General features: G+C 38.5%; 1 protein-coding gene across 3 annotated transcripts in view; it reads left to right on the forward strand.

The window, feature by feature from the left end:
* Nucleotides 1-2913: 2913 nt before the first annotated feature.
* The window catches only part of ACSL4 (acyl-CoA synthetase long chain family member 4), a 71337-nt gene continuing 58286 nt past the window's right edge, over nt 2914-15964 (forward strand). For 2 of the 3 annotated variants that reach the window (XM_010963673.3, XM_045523133.2), the window contains exon 1: nt 2915-3098. The gene's annotated coding sequence lies outside the window, so the exon portion shown is untranslated. Of the gene's footprint in view, nt 3099-15964 lie in introns of all 3 variants that reach the window. The other variant, XM_010963671.3, reaches the window with a different exon arrangement.

The following is a 15964-nucleotide window of genomic DNA, read 5'->3' on the forward strand; positions in this document are numbered from 1 at the left end:
ATTTCTCAAAAAAATAACATTAAATCTAGCTACTATGTCTTTGACCAGTTTTGAAAGAAGTAGCTTAGGTTATTATTTATGTTCACAGTGAGGTCATCTTCTGTCTAGGTTTTTGATTTCAGCAGTTGTTTCAGACATGCTAGTGAAGACATTTGACTTGGTTATTGGGTCTGAAAAAAAAATAAGATCTCATGAATGACAAAACATAACATCACCTGTTTATGCAAATATTATTATAAAGTCCTGCTGCTTGTAGTTGGACCAAGGAGGAAATTATTATTTTACAAACATGTGAATTATGTTTAACACGCAAAGCCTTATTACACAGTCAATGAAGAACAGTTGTTTTCTGCCCTTCCATAAATAACTAATGCCAAAAGCAGCCTGGCTATCTGTTTCAGCTTCTTGTTACAGGAGAGTAAAATGGGCAAGATCTAAATATCAGTACCTGCTAACAGAGCTGTCCTGGTAAATTCTGCTTGCCTTCTGTTTAATTTCCACGCTTTTAGTGCTTTTTATGTTGTATTTTTGAATCTATCAATTGCACTGTACATTTTCCTCTTTTCCATTTTCATAAGTTTATCTCTTCTGTTTCTACTTGGACTGGTAGTTCTGGGTGGGACTTATTACCTAGGAAGCCTGATGTAGTGGCAAGCCCGCTGGTCTAGGAGCCACGAGAACTGTGGTAGGAAATCCAGGCTCTGCTACTAGTTAGTTGTACGACTAGACAAGTCGTGTAATCTGCATCTGTCTCTCCATCTGTAAAACAGGGATAATAACCCCCGTCTTCCTGACTAGTAAACAATAGTGCAAATGTTCTCTCTAAAATGTCAGACAGCTGGTTGGGGGAATGTTTTGCTCCTGGGTAGTAGTTCTGGAGGGGTTTCTGACAAGAAATTAAACAAGGTTTGTTTTGGCCCTGAAAAAGTGAAAAAGGAGAAGCTAGAAATAGCGTTGATACACTTGGTTTCCTTTTCAGAGATTTAGCTCTTCTTTCCTCATCATCCTGGTTATGGTTAACTGTGGAGGAAAAGGTGAGATATGGCAGATGATAAAGGTAGCCAGAACTTTCAGCATTAATGAATAGCAGAAGTGATAAAGATCTGGAAAATTCAAGTAGTTTTTTTGTCTGATAAATATCTCTGTATCTATATTTACATACATGCTTATGCATGGGTATGTATGTACACATATTTATACATACAAACAAAAACTAATAGCTTCAGGCTCTTTCCTTTATACTTTGTAAAGTTGGAGGAAAGTCAGTAACCTAGGACTGACTCAGTGTTCAGAGGAAATTTCCTAATTGAAAAGGTCTGGGCTAAGTGACTGCTAGTAAAGGAAATTGACAAAAGTGTTCTCATTACATGTTCTTTTTCATCTTGGTCTGATTTATGTGCTACACTGGGTCTGTACTGGGTCTGTGTTTTAATTCCACAATGAGACACTAAGTTTGTTGGGAGCAGGGATGATCATTTCTTTGATTTTGTTTGTATTAACCTTACTATACACAGTAGTGCTCTATACCCTATAGGTACCCAGTGAATTATATAGCTGATAAATGATTCCTTATTTTTGGTATTACAACAAAATGTCATAAAATAAACATGACAAACTTGTTGTTTGAAGTCCTGAATTTTCTAGGTCAGTCTCGATAAAGTTATATGACTGCCACAGAAATATTTATAGGTATATTATATATAAGTGGGTGGGCCTGTTGGAAATTGGATGAGCAATCCCACTTCAAAGAAGTAACATACAAAGTCTGTAGCTCTATGTTCCCCAGTTGTGGGCCTCCAACCACCTATAGTGTCACCTGAGGTGGTTATTAGACTCAATTTTCTCAGCTCCATTCAGATCCAAGGATCCATATTTTAACAAGCACCCCAGATGATACGGATACATACTAAAGTTTAAGAACGAGCCTAGCCTGTAATCTGAGATGGTCACACACACAGACACTTTGTTACCTCCAGTAATTCTATGAGAAGATGGAAAATAGCAAGTGAAATAACATGGCCATTTCTAGCAAGAAAAGGGAGGTAGGGGACTCCATTACGCATCGGGGAACTGGGAGAATACTGGTGCTTTCTCTCTTGGTGATATATTGCTGGCAGTTTGTCGTGGCTCATTTGCAGTTATGGTCTGTCCCTTTTGAAGTCCCGAGACGGTTCGCCAGCATTTTATTTTTAACAGCAATTTCTTGAAACTCTTGGAAACAGTGTTTGTAGGACTGGGCCAGTAAGATGTCACAGTGCTGTGGTGACTTTTCCTTATCAGTTGTGAGCTCTTTTGCTATTACACCGTCATGGAAATGCAAGGAATAAAGTGAAAACCCTGCATTCTTGTGATATTTCCTAAGGGGGGATGGCCGCTGGGGTCTTAACGCAGGGAGAGGCGAGATAAAGGGAACAGAGGCGTTAGCTGGGGCTTGGAGGAGCAGGATGTCTTAGGCAAGGAACGTTAAGATCTCTCTCTAAAGAAAGAGCAGTGAAGTACGGATGATAAATATCTTGAAAGGGCAGCTGGAAGATGACCCGAGGGGAACTTTCATTCTGGGGTGGAGTCCTGCGAAGGGAGCACAGGTGGGGCGTGTGCCCGTTCCGCACCTCGCTGAAATCAGATAGGCGCCCGGACCTCCTGAAAACACGCTCCATCACTCAGCCTCGGGGACGGGAGCCGGACCCTTCGGCGAGCCTGCGGGGAGCCGTTACCCGCTCGGCTCCCCCGCAGAGCCCCCCTTTGCCGTTAGCCCCCCGCTCAGCCCCTCCTTTTTGGCTGACGTCTGGGCAAGCGGAGGCGGGAGCGTGGGTGGGCCGAGCGGGCCGTCGCTCGCGATTCGGCCGGCTGTGCCACACCACCGCGCGCCCCCGCTCCGCCCGCCCCTCCGGGCGCGTCTTTTCCGGGCCCGCGCGGCACCGCGCCTCGCTCCGCCTCCGCCGGCCCTCCTGGTGCGCGCGCGCCGCTGCGGCTTTTTCTCCGGCCTCCGCGGCGCGCCCCTCCTCGTCCCAGCGCTAGCGGGCACGCGGCTCCTTTCCGCCAGCTTCTCGAGTGCCGAACGCCGGCCGGCTGCGAAGACTCCGTGGGCAGCGCCTCCGGTGAGTGACCCCCGCCCTCTAGGCTCCGGCCCCGGCATCCCTGCCCTGTCGCAGGGCTCCGGCCGCCCCACCGTCCCACACCTGAGCCTGGAGGAGGTTAAGGGGACGTTCCCGTCCCCGGAATCCGCTTGCTTTCTTCTTGAGCCCGGGCGATTTACGCGCCCGCATCCCCCAGGCCCGGGAAGAATCCCGAGGTCTCGATATCATCTCCTTTGCTGAGGTCTGGGGTCCTCGGGACACTGGCCTGCCCCTTCCTGCCGCTCACCGCCCTCTGAAGGCCAGAAGCATCTTCCCGATTGGGGTACTAGGCTTTACCGTGACCTTTTCCAAAGGAGCCCAATAAAAGGTCGCCAGACCTCCAAACGACCTTTAGGGCGCCCCTGGACCTCAACTCCATTTTGTCCCCTTCGAGTCACTCTACATCTGAGAGCTCGGGGCTCTGGCTCTCAAAGCATCCGCCCTTCGAATTTGAGAGATGCCCTAGCTTCCGATATCCTCTTAGCTTCCGTATCTTTACGTATGTTAGAAAACGGTTGGATTGTATAGGAAGCATGTCCTTAATTTTTCCTATTCTACCTATCTACATCCCTGTCCTCCCTCGCTGCTATATATTTAGCATTAGCTCTATTCACTTCCTCTTCCTCTCATTCGAATACCCTACAGAAATAACTGTGGTTGATGTCTATAGCACAGAGAAAAATCGTGGATAATATGATTCATTGCCTAACCCCCATTAAGGGGTTACATATTTTAAATAAGACGTCATTTCTGCTCTTCACTCCAGTATCTCCTCCTTCAAAGGCATTTTTTTCACCCTCTTGAAATGACTTTGCTCTAATAGCTCTTTTCACCTTAAAAAAATCGATCATCGCTCTAAGAAACAACCGGGAGATGCAGATTAAGGGCAAAATGGCATTTAAATGAATCTCTTTGAAAAAGTAAGCCGTCTGCTTTATGGGTTAATGATTTAATCAACGCCTCAGTTTCCTCATGTACAAAAATGAGGATGTTGAACGAAGGTTCCTTCTAGTGTTTTGATTCTAGGATCTCTAAATTCATGCTTAGTAACATGTTGCTGCATAACGGAGATTTAATCTGATGAAAGCCCGGTTTCCCGGTACTTGCCTGTCACTTTAGCTTTTTTATATTGCCTCCAACAAATAGTTTTATCTGTTCTTTAGACATAAGTGGAGATTCAATCACTGTACTGTCAATGAACATATCAATCAAGATTTTAATAGTGTAAGACCTCTTCCTTGAATTGTAAAATAGTCCATCTTTTATGTAGAAGCCACTGAAGTGTAAGACATTTAAGACTCCTGTAAGAATTAACACTCTGTCTGCCACTTAGGTGGAGGATGAAACATTAAACTGTTAGTATACTTGCACCATAGAGTACCTTATTGTTCTAATAGGAGAAGTAATTTGACACCTAAAAATCTACACAAGATGTAATGCAGCAATTGAAATCTTGATAAATTCAATCCCCCCCCCTAAAAAAACCGCCTATTTTAAAAATAAGTGATTCAGATGAAGATTTTTGTTTGACAGTTTTGGGTACAGGTGAGATGGCTGGAGAAAGGAGAGGCTTGCCCAAGTCAGTGAGAAGAGAAATGATTGACTCTGGAGAGGCTCGGGTTCCAGCCCAGCGCTAGCTAATAGTCTAACCTTGAACAAGTCACTTTACCACTCTTCATTTTTGCGTCTGTGAAAGTGTCTTGATGTTGATGGAATGATCCTTAAGTCCTCCAATTTGAATTGCATACATATATAGTTATATATGTGTATATATATGGCAATTTGCATTAAGGCTATGCCATAAATCCTTAGTTAAAATCAGCTAAGCTAAATCCTTAGTTGTTTAGAACATTTTTCTCCGTATACTAGTTCCAATCTATATACGCATAATTCTTAATTCATCTTTATCAAATGAATTATTATATGTAGAAGCCTATACATTGAGAAGCACTTTACAAAAGTCAGTTATTGTTAACTTAGGCTTGCAGGTGAAATGTGTGAATACCACACTTTATATCTTCTTATTTGTGTATATATATATTTTTTTTTATTGAAGTATAGTCAGTTTACAATGTTGTGTCAATTTCTGGTGTACAGTACAATACTTTAGTCATATATGATCATACATGTATTCGTTTTCCTATTCTTTTTCACCATAAGTTACTACAAGATATTGGATATAGTTCCCTGTGCTATACAGTATGAACTTGTTTATCTATTTTGTATATTTCTTTTTAAACATTCAAGGCTTTTAAGAAATTGGTCCTGGAATATGTACATACTGCCTTTTACCTGTAATTGGCTAGGCACTTGAAAAGAATATGGAGGCATTCATTCATTCATTTGTTCGTTCATTCAACTTATCTCACTCCTCCATCTATCACTTATTTTGTGCCACGCCACTAGGATATGATGGTTAAGAAAACAATCCTTACGCTGAAGGCTTTAGTTTTATAGTGTGGGATGGTGGTGATGGTTAGGGGTTGTGGAGAGACAGTATTATCAATTCTTATTAACAACAACAATCAAATCAGGGACAGAGAAAATCGTGGGGATGTTAAGTCTCCACAGGGGAGGAGGAGGTGGTTTTATTAATTGTAGGCTGTAGACTCTCTTCTTGGCATTCCTTTTTTTTTCTTTCCTTGATGTTCTATTATTGAGACTTTAGCAAAAATAAAAGCTTTATTTTTTTCCACTCCTGCTATTGGCTGGTCTTATATACTCTTTTAACTATTTATTTTAAGACAGTTGTAGATTCTCATACAATTGTAAGAAATAATACCCTTTAATTTTCCCCAGTGGTAACATCTGGCATAGACTGTAGCATAATATCGTAAGGAAATTGAAATAGATACAGTGCAGCCACCTGATTCAGAGATCCACAGTTTTACATGCACTCTTTTGCGTGTGTGTACTTAGTTCTATGCAGTGTTATCACATGTGTAAATTTGTATAACCACCACCAGTCAAGATACAGAACAGTTCCATCACCCCAAAGATAACTAATGTTGCCCTTTTATAGCCACAGCCATCTCCCTCCCTCCCCGATCCCTGACAACCACTAATCTGTTTTCCTTGCTTATAATTTCATCATTTCAAGGACACAATATAAATGAAATCATGCAATATGTAATCTTTTGAGATCAGCTTTTTTACTGCTCAGTGTTATTCCCTGGAGATTCATACAGGGAATGTATCTTGTAATGATAATTCCTTTTCATTCCTGAGTTGTATTCCATGGTGTGGATGTATTATAACTTAATCATTCACCCACTGAAAGACATCAGGCTGTTTTCCATATTTTTTAAGTTTTGAGTAAAGCTTCTATTACTAATTGTGTACTGGTTTTTATATAAACAAATTTCCATTAAACAAATTTCCATTTCTCTGGGATAGATGCCCAAGAGAACAATTGCTCATTGTATGGTAATTGCATATTTAGTTTTATAAGGAACTGCTGAACTGTTTTCCAGCATGGTTGTGCCATTTTACATTCCCACCAGCAATGCACTAATAGTCCTCATTCTTGTCAGCACTTGGTGTTGTCGCTATTTTTTTTATTTTAGCCATTCTGGTAGGTATGTATGTAGTGATATCTTGTCATAGTTTTAATTTGCATTTCCCTGATGGCTAATGATGTTGAACATCATTTCATGTGCTTATCTGCCATCTCTGTATCCTCTTCAGTGAAATGTATGTTGTCTTTTGTCGATTTTCTAGTTGGATTTTTTTTTCACTGTTGATTTCTGAGCATTCTTTATATATTCTCAATACTAGTGCTTTGTTGGATACGTGGTTTGCAAATATATTCTCCCAGACTGGCATAGGGAAATTTCATCCTCTTCACAAGGAAGTTTCACAGAACACTTTAATTTTGATGAAGTTTGGTTTACCAATTCTTCCTTTTATGAATCATGCCTTTAGTGTCTAGGGATCTTATGTACTTTCATTGTTTAATTTTATTCCTTGCTGTTCTGTATAGCATCCAGTATTTCTGTAAGCCGTGTGAACATTTTTTTTTCTTTGAACAATCTCAGAGCTTAGATGTTTTCTGAGAACAAGTGGTCTTAATGGCTTAGAGTGTGAATACATACTCATATGTGCTCTCCCCATATTAAAATGGCTGCCATCCTTTTGTGCCTTAAAAATATATTTCTGCCAAAAAAAATATTCCTGCCCTACCAGGCCATCAAATGAAACATTACAATTAATATTTTAAAATTAAATAGACACGTCATATGCCAAGGAGATTTTTGGTTTCACTTTCTAAATTTAAAATATTTTGGCAAAACTGTGCAGTTTTTAATCAACATTTCTGGTAAGTAATCCAAAGAACAAGTTTGTGTTCTCATTTAAATGTACTTGGAAAGTCTACTTCTGCATGTTGTGTAGTGAAGTTGTGAATATAATGATGGATTTAGTAGGCTTTTTCTACTCAGAATAATGAATAACAGACTGTTGAATTTGTCTGTCTAGATTGCATATTTTCCTTTTATAGTAGCTGCTTAATTTTCATCTTATCTTTTAAAATAAACATTAGTTTTAAGGTGACTTACAATGTTATACTTGGAAAAATATATGTGCTCATATTATGAGAAGAGCTTACAGGAAAAGCTTAGTGATTGATTTTGAGAGTATTCATTTCTGTAAGGTGGTAATGAAATGATTATTTGTCTCTTCAGTGTGACCATATTTGCTCAAATGCGTGTATAGCCAGGGTAGTGGGTTCCTATGTGAAAAAGATCAATCATTGGTATTAGGCAAGGGCCGATAAAATATTGCCAGTGGCCAAATCCTGCCCACCACCTGTTTTTGTAAATGAATTTCTGTTGGAATATAGCCACATTCATTCATTTATGTGTTGTCTGGCTGCATTCAGAATGCAGTATCAGAGTTGAAACAGAGAACTTAAGGCCCTGAAACCCAATTTACTCTCTGGTCCTTTACACAGAAAGTATGCCCAGAGATAAAGCAACCTTATAAACTATTGAGTCTCTGTGATATAAAGGAAATTTAACAAACTTTACCTTGACTTTTAGTCCCTTTTAGGTATATTTCCATGAGAAGTTGTGGTTCCGAAGAATGTATTCATTTTCTTTACTAAGTCTACAAGGCACTGTGGTCTAGGAGCAGCATTAAGGAATGGATAGAGAGTCGGGAAGGTTGATTTTGTTGTTGTTGTTGCTAAGTGTGGGCTATTTAAGTGTGAATGTAAATTTACAAGTAAGACAACGAGTGAGATTCAGAAAGAGGTCTACGCAGTCGCCATGTCCTTTGGAGATCCTGTTGTGAGCCAGAGTGATAATGGCAATGCCAGGTATGGCAGCACTATTGCTTCTGCTCCCAAAACTACTGTGATCTCTAAAGACATGGTAGTTTGAGCCTATCAAGCTGAACTTAAGACCAATGGCTTATTATTTTGCTTGCACAGCTTTCTTTTGTAAGTTAGAAGTTGACACTTCAGTTCTTCTAAATGCCCTCCCTATGAGTGATGTTGAAAATGGAAATTGAGTTAGGACCATTGGCTGTACATTTGGAAAGAAATGGATCCCTGTCTCACATCATACACAAAAATAAATTAAGGATGTATTTAAAAAATCTAAGTATATATTTTAAAATCTTCTGTAAAACTGAAGACTCCATAATGAAATTAAAAAGGCATGTGATAGATTGGGGGAAAATAACTTCTACATATGCAGTGGAAGCTTTAAGTGACTTTCACTTAACTGACTCACCATATTAAATGATGCTTTTTATTTCTTTTGTAAAATACACTGTGCACTGAACACTTGCTATCAGTAGGTTGGTCTCCAGTATGCTTGTGGACCCATCAGTAGAACAGATGTTTTTCTTACTGAACCTATATATGCTCATTGTTCTTATTTTTGTAAATATGTAATTTATTTTCATATTTTATTACTTGATACAATCTGAGTAGTGGAGAATTGAAGTTCTTTTTACTGAAGATTTATGGATGAAATGATATGATATCTGGGATTTGCTTCAAATTATATGGGGAGGTGGAGATGTGGCATGCATAGAGACATAAAGGAAATAAAATTCACATATAGATAATTGTTGAAGCTGGGGGAATAGGGTCATTATAACAAAACAAATTGAATGTTTTGGAAAGAGTTGATGAAAGCAAGTTATAACTGTCCAGTTAGGTGTAAGACAATGATAAAATATTGGTATAAAATAAATATAGAAGTTTACAGGGGTCTTCATTCATAGTTCGTTGCAAGTGTCTTTTAAGTCATTTGAAGTTCTACATTATCTAAGTATTTAGTGTAAATTTCTTTAAAATCAGTGGGCCTGGAGTTAAAGAAAAGTCTTGGCCTCTTGGCCCTGTATCAAAAGTTTGATGAATGAGTGTACATTTACCACTGATAAAATAAAACGAAGATAAAATGAAGTGTTTGTCATGCACATTTTTTAATAATTGTTCACCTTACTTGACCTTTTCCATTAGTCAGTTAGCTGTTTCAAATACCATTAAATAAAAGACTTCTACTATATGATCTATCATATATAAAGAGCTTCTAGAGATCAATAAGAAAAAGGCACCTATTAGAAAAAGTAGCAGAGGGTTGTGAATTGACTTTTCCCAGAAAAAGAAAGAAAAAAATGAATAAAAAAGAAAAGATGCTCAAATTCACTCTAGTAATTAGGGAAATGAAAACCATTTCTCACCAAATACAATGGCAAAAACTATACTATCCACCCGTAGAAAGAAATGGTCACTGTCAGGTACTGTTAATGAGAGTGCAGATTGTGGAGCTTTTTGATAAAGAATACCAAAATCCTCTCATCTAAAAATGTGCATCTATTTTGACCCAGCAATTCTGTAGGAAACTGTTCTAGGGAAATATCTGCACATTTGTATAGAGATACATACAAGATTTCACTGTGTTGTAACTGGTCATGACTGTGAAAACTTGGCAGCAACCTAAATGTCCATCAGAAGGGGACTGTTTTAAATAATAACATGCTGTTCTATGGAACAACATGGGGCTATTAAAGGAAAAAAACTCCTCAGACCTGTATAAAATGATGTAAGAATTCCAAAGTATGTTGTTAAAGGCGGGAGGGGCAGGGGAGGGAGTTATAGAACAGTCCATATACCGTGACTCCACATATTTAAAAAAATAAAACCTTACCACGTGTATAGATTATACAAAATGGTTCTATTGATGCATACCACGAATAGTTATCTCTATAGGAAAAGGGAGTGGTGTTAGAGGAAGGCAGTATAGGGATACTTTTACTTTTTACCCTATACAGTTCTATAAGGCATTTTAAGTTATGATTATTATTTTGATAGTAATTATTCAGATTCATCATATGCAACATTTACACACTGGAGGATACTTACAATGTGATTCCTTCATTGTGCATTATCCAGTGACACTGTGCTAGAAATGCAGTGCCTTGTACTTAGCACTCAAGTTATTGTTATTTTTTTAAATAATTGTCTCCCTTTGTTAAAGTACTATTTGTATTTTCTAAATTTTCTACACTGAAAATATAAGTATAAAAAAGAATAAAAGTACCATAATCCCATACCCAGAGAGATCTCTTGTCAACTTTTTGGTACATATGCTTGTGGACACGTTTGTGTACACACATGTATGGACGCTTGCATGCACACGTTTACATGCACATGCACAAGTACAAACATACATATCTTCTTTCTACAAAAAAATGAGTTCTTACTGTTCATACCGATTTGTAACTTGCTTCCTTTAACTTGACTCTGTACTGTGAACATCTTTCATGATCAGTAGCTCTGAATAAATGAAAAAGACGTCTTAGTGGGAAAAAGGACAACACTGTGTCATGTAAATGTAGTGTTCTAGTTAAAATAACTGGTTTCTAGGACAAACTATAACCTCAAAACAAAGTCATGGTCACCAAAAGTAAATAAGCAAGGAATTTATAAATTCTCAATGTTAAACCAGTTTAGTTCTGTTTTGAATTTAACTATGCACATGTTTTTAAAGTTGTAGTTACTAGTAGTGATGTATAAATGCAATATATTAAACTGTCATTAGGAATCTTTTGGGCAGAGTTTGGTTTTAATGAAGATTTGAAAGCTGAGCTTGAACAGTTATTTTGGTTCAAAGACTGACTAATTTTTGGTAAATATGTGGGTGCAGTTATGTTCTTTCACAACTTAGAAAAGTAAAGAAAATCTAGGTCTGTGTAGCAGCATGCATCTTTGTCTATGGTATCTCAGCCTGTAGTATATAAAATTGATCATTGGGGTAACTGTTTGAGGACCAAGTTTGATTTGGGTCTGTATATATTCTGCTGGAATGTCATCTATAAGCACTGAGTAAGCACATCTGCTGAAGGCTGGTTATAACCACTTCTGGATTTATGCTGTGGGGCTTAGAGGTGAAAATATCTTACTTTACAATGAATTCAATAGAGTAACAAAAAAAGATTCTACCTTGTAGACAGTGGTGTTAATGTAACGGCCTATCGTAGCTCTCATATTTTTGTTACGGTGAATGGAACAGCATCTCTGTTCTCCAAGGCTGTGCATCTTGCGCATTTTGGCCTTTTTGGAATTGATTTTGCAGCAAGAGGATTTTTCTTTCTTAGGTGCTGTCAAGTTAGCAGATTTAATGACAGAGTCAGGATGGATGTTTCCTATTTCTAACTTGATTAACGACAAGGGCGTGTGAGATTAGACTACTAACGGAGGAATTGAAAACATTTATGGTGGACTCTAGGAAGTTAAGACGGTGGAAGACATGGTGAAATGCCTGTTTTCTCGTAAGATTTCTTCAATATGTGCCTAAAGCATTTCAATACTATAAAAAATGTAATGATAGGGTTTTGAAGGATCACTTCCTGGGGGTACCTGAGTGATGAGTGATCGAAGAAAGCCTGGAGAAATGGGCAGAACTGCTTCCACTGAGATGGTGATCATTATTCTCAGAATATGTTAGTCATTTCTGCTTCTCAAATGAACTGAAAGCTGAAAACTTCCCACAGACAGGAAACAGGAACTTGGTTGAATGAGCTTAAAGTTCAGTCTTGGCTTTGGAAACAGAAGAGAAGACAACCAGCAGCAGTATCTCATGGGATGAATCCAACTAAAAGGTGCTTTGTTCCACATGACCACTGAAGATAATAAGTTGAGAAGTAGCTTAAAAAAGTAGTTGAAAAATCATAACTTGACTGAGGGGTAGAACTGGGGAACTAGCTATAAACAACTGTCAGATGAATGTGTTTCAGACAAACAGAGCAAAAAAGAGAAAAGCAAGCCAGGGATAATGGTATTCTTATATTTGGAATGACAGAAACCTTCAGGATTTGGTCAATTGCAGGTTCGTCTAGGATGGTTTAAAGCCTTTGGGAAAAGATTGGGATTCCCTCTGTGCCCAGGCATTTCCTTACGGGAGTAGGTTAACATTTGTGTGAAGCAAGTGGTTTCCATACCTTGGAAACTAGAAAAGGCAGCGTTCAGGCTCATTGTCGGTGAGTTATAGCAACCTGCAGATGGAAAGCTGTGTTGTGTTTATTTCCCCAAATAGAAAGAAATGTCAGCATTAGCATATTCATTCAAATATATTGCATATTACACATTTTTAAGCAAAATGACTGAACTTGTAAGGATGTTATGCAACTCAAATTTTCCACCAGAAATTTTTGGATTCTTTTGCTTAGATTTTTATGTGAAAGCAGGTTTTTAATTTGTACACATATTTACATTAATTTTAATACTCTCTTGATCACCAAGAGATTGTCGAGTGTTAAAATATTTGTAGGGGAGTAGCTTTCTTTAGGAAGTACCCTGCCCCCCCGCAAGAAATGATATCTTTACAAGTAGTTTTAGAAGAGACAACCGCAGAATGGAAACATCCCTGGTGAGTCTCTGCCTCCTTTTTCATTCCTATTTTAAAATGGGAGTTCCCCAACCTCATTTGTACAGCATTTTTTTTTTAGGACTGGGTTGGTAGAACTGAATGAGGGATTATTCTCGACCCCAGAAGTACAAAGTATTCAGTGGGGTTCAAAAGACACTTGCACCAGCCCTGCGGGCTGACTTGAATCCTAGCTCTGTAAGGTCCCTCTGGAGCTGCTATAAGCATAAGGGTTCTGCAAAGGTGGCACCTCTGTCTCTTGGGACAATATTCCAGTGCTCAGATAGCTTCCCAATCTTATCTCCCTGGTACCCTGCATTTAAGCCATTGTTCTTTGGTTACATGAAATGTCTCTGTGAAGTGATTGGCCTATGATTGCACTGATGTACATTTGGTGGAATGGGAGAGTTGTTCTTAATGTTCAGACAGCTGATCTTTTTATCAAAAAAAAAAAACCTAAATTAAAGATTGAAGTTTTTTTTAACCCTTTGGGGAGAAAGTGCTTGCTTGCAATCTTGTTTCTAATTGTCTTCAGCTGAGGAAGACTGTTGGCCACCTCCCTGCCTGCCTTTGATTTAAGGGCCATGCTGCTTAGGTCATGTTGCCACAGGAAAGAGGAGGTGGATGCTGTACTACGGCATAAGCAAAGGAGAAGGAGGTGGCAGTGAATATGTGGTCTATAGCCAGAGTGAACCGTGAATTTTGAAAACCAGGAAACTCAACTCCAGTTTGTAGTTTAGAGACATATTTTAAAAACAAGTTGTAGCTCATTGGGTCTCTAAGCTAAGAGTATATTTAGAAGCCCTTCAGTGTTTAATTTGATGATATCACAGTCTCCAGCAGAAATCTGCAGAATTTAGTCAAAACTCTATTTGTCTTTTTCAAAGGTGGTATTGTTGTTATAAACCACATAATATGTTATTTTATGACTTTGATGAGATGCAAGCAACTCATTTCGAAGCAGCTAATTTGGGTTGAAAGAATTGCTTTTCAACCTAGAGTTGATTTCTTTAATTTTGCATCCTTCCTAGCTAATGTGACACTAAGGTCATTTTATTTGCCTGGTCTCTTCTAGATGTCATAACGTTTTGTCGTGAGATCATGAGAAAATGTTTCTTCTGCTTTGAGAGGAGTAATTAGGAATTTGTTTAGGATGGAAAATCAGTTCTTAGATTTGCTGCCTCTGCTGCTGACCTCTACCTCTCGTGTGAAAGAAAATCAATGATATTTCAAAGTCACACAGCTACATATTTGGGTTGCATAAAATTGTTCTGTGGAATGATCTAAACTTTTAGAATTTGTGTTGAGCTTGGTACTTGGCCAGGTCTGGGGCCATGGGCCATGTCCCGCTATTGCTGGATGTTTTTTTAAAAAATTTTTTCTTGCTTTTACCGGCACTGCCCCACTGCCGATGAAAGATCAGGATGTTGCCTGGGTTTGGCACCAAGCACTGAACCTCAATGCGTTTCTCTTCTACTTTCAGGCTTAGCAGCCCTGGGAACCATAAAATGTGCTTGAAGCATTTTGATAATACCTTTTCTTATTCATTAAAAAGCTGACCTGTCACTGTCGCTTAACTAGCAGACCTCAAGATGTATGGTTAACAGAGAACGTTTGTTTTCGAAACCTCGTCTGTGTTGACCTTAGTTTTGCTTTTGAAGAAGAGTAAGCAGCAGATTGCCTCATGTAGTCCATGAGAAAACAAACCACCTTCTTGCCTTTTACTACTGCTCACATTGGTTACAGATGCTTCACGGAGGCTTGAATTATAACATAATTTAACGATGATATATTTTCACTGAAATACATAAAAAACTGCAAAGGGCTGCTTTAAAGGCAAATTACTTTGTAGATGTAGCAGAAATTAAATGTTTTAGGGACAAATAGGAAATATTTACTAGTAGGAAATATCAACACTTGAAATTGTAGCAAATTTCTCGGCTGACGTTTATATGGGGACACATAACTCCCCTTCCTTAAACACAGTGTTTCACTGAGATGGGAAAAAGACTTTTGCTCTGCTTGGGAGTTTTTAGTATACTGGTGCTTCTCTTTAAACCACTTTTTGAAATTCTTGCTTTGGATCTCATCTTATGTAAAAGTGCCCCCTTTTTGGGAAGCATTTTCAATCCTCAAGTCATGAAACCTCCAAACCTCCTTTGGGTGTGTTCTGCAGCAGAACTAACCTATTCCAAATTTTACATTTACTGGAGTAGTATTATAACCAGAAGTTTATAACCTGTTTGGAACAGCTGGATAGTAGTCTGTAGATAAAATTGATCAAGACCTTTTGATTTTCTGTTTGCATTTTTTAGCTCTGCATTTTCCTTTCTTTTATTCCTTTTCAGAACCTCACTTTCATCCCTTGGCTTTGTGTAATTTTCCTTGCCCCAATATTTAAAGGAAGTTTGGGGGAAAATCCATTTTTGGGCAAGTCAGCTGGTACTTAAGCAGTAACAGGTATAACTGGATAATCCCAGAGGGTAGCTATTATTATTAGCTTTTTAAAAAGTATATAATCATCTGGTTGGGTTATTATTATAGGGTCGAGGGTTGATTCATGGGTGACCCTCCTCTCCTTTTGTACACATATGTCTGCTCTCTGTGTTAGTCTCATGTTAACTCACAGTATTAGCTATTGAACAGTGCATTCCACAAGGACAGGGCATAGTAAATGCTCACTGAATAGTCCTTGAACAGATGCATGTGCATGTGTCTGTAGCTGCCTAGGATTTGGGAAACTAGATTTTTAAAAATATTACAAAGGAAAAGGGCTGTTGCTTGCCATACTTATTTTTAATTCCTTCCCTTAAATGCTGTTATGATGGTTAGTCTTCAACAATGATGATTACAAAACCAAAGAAAATACAGACTTAACCATTTGTTTCCTACTTCAGTGAGTCTGTGCCCAACAGGGTAACATCACTTTCATATTATGAAAGTCTCTGAATATGTCATTAAGCCTTTACA

This window comes from Camelus bactrianus, chromosome X, assembly GCF_048773025.1.
Source record: "Camelus bactrianus isolate YW-2024 breed Bactrian camel chromosome X, ASM4877302v1, whole genome shotgun sequence".
In the NCBI taxonomy this organism is placed as follows: domain Eukaryota; kingdom Metazoa; phylum Chordata; class Mammalia; order Artiodactyla; family Camelidae; genus Camelus; species Camelus bactrianus.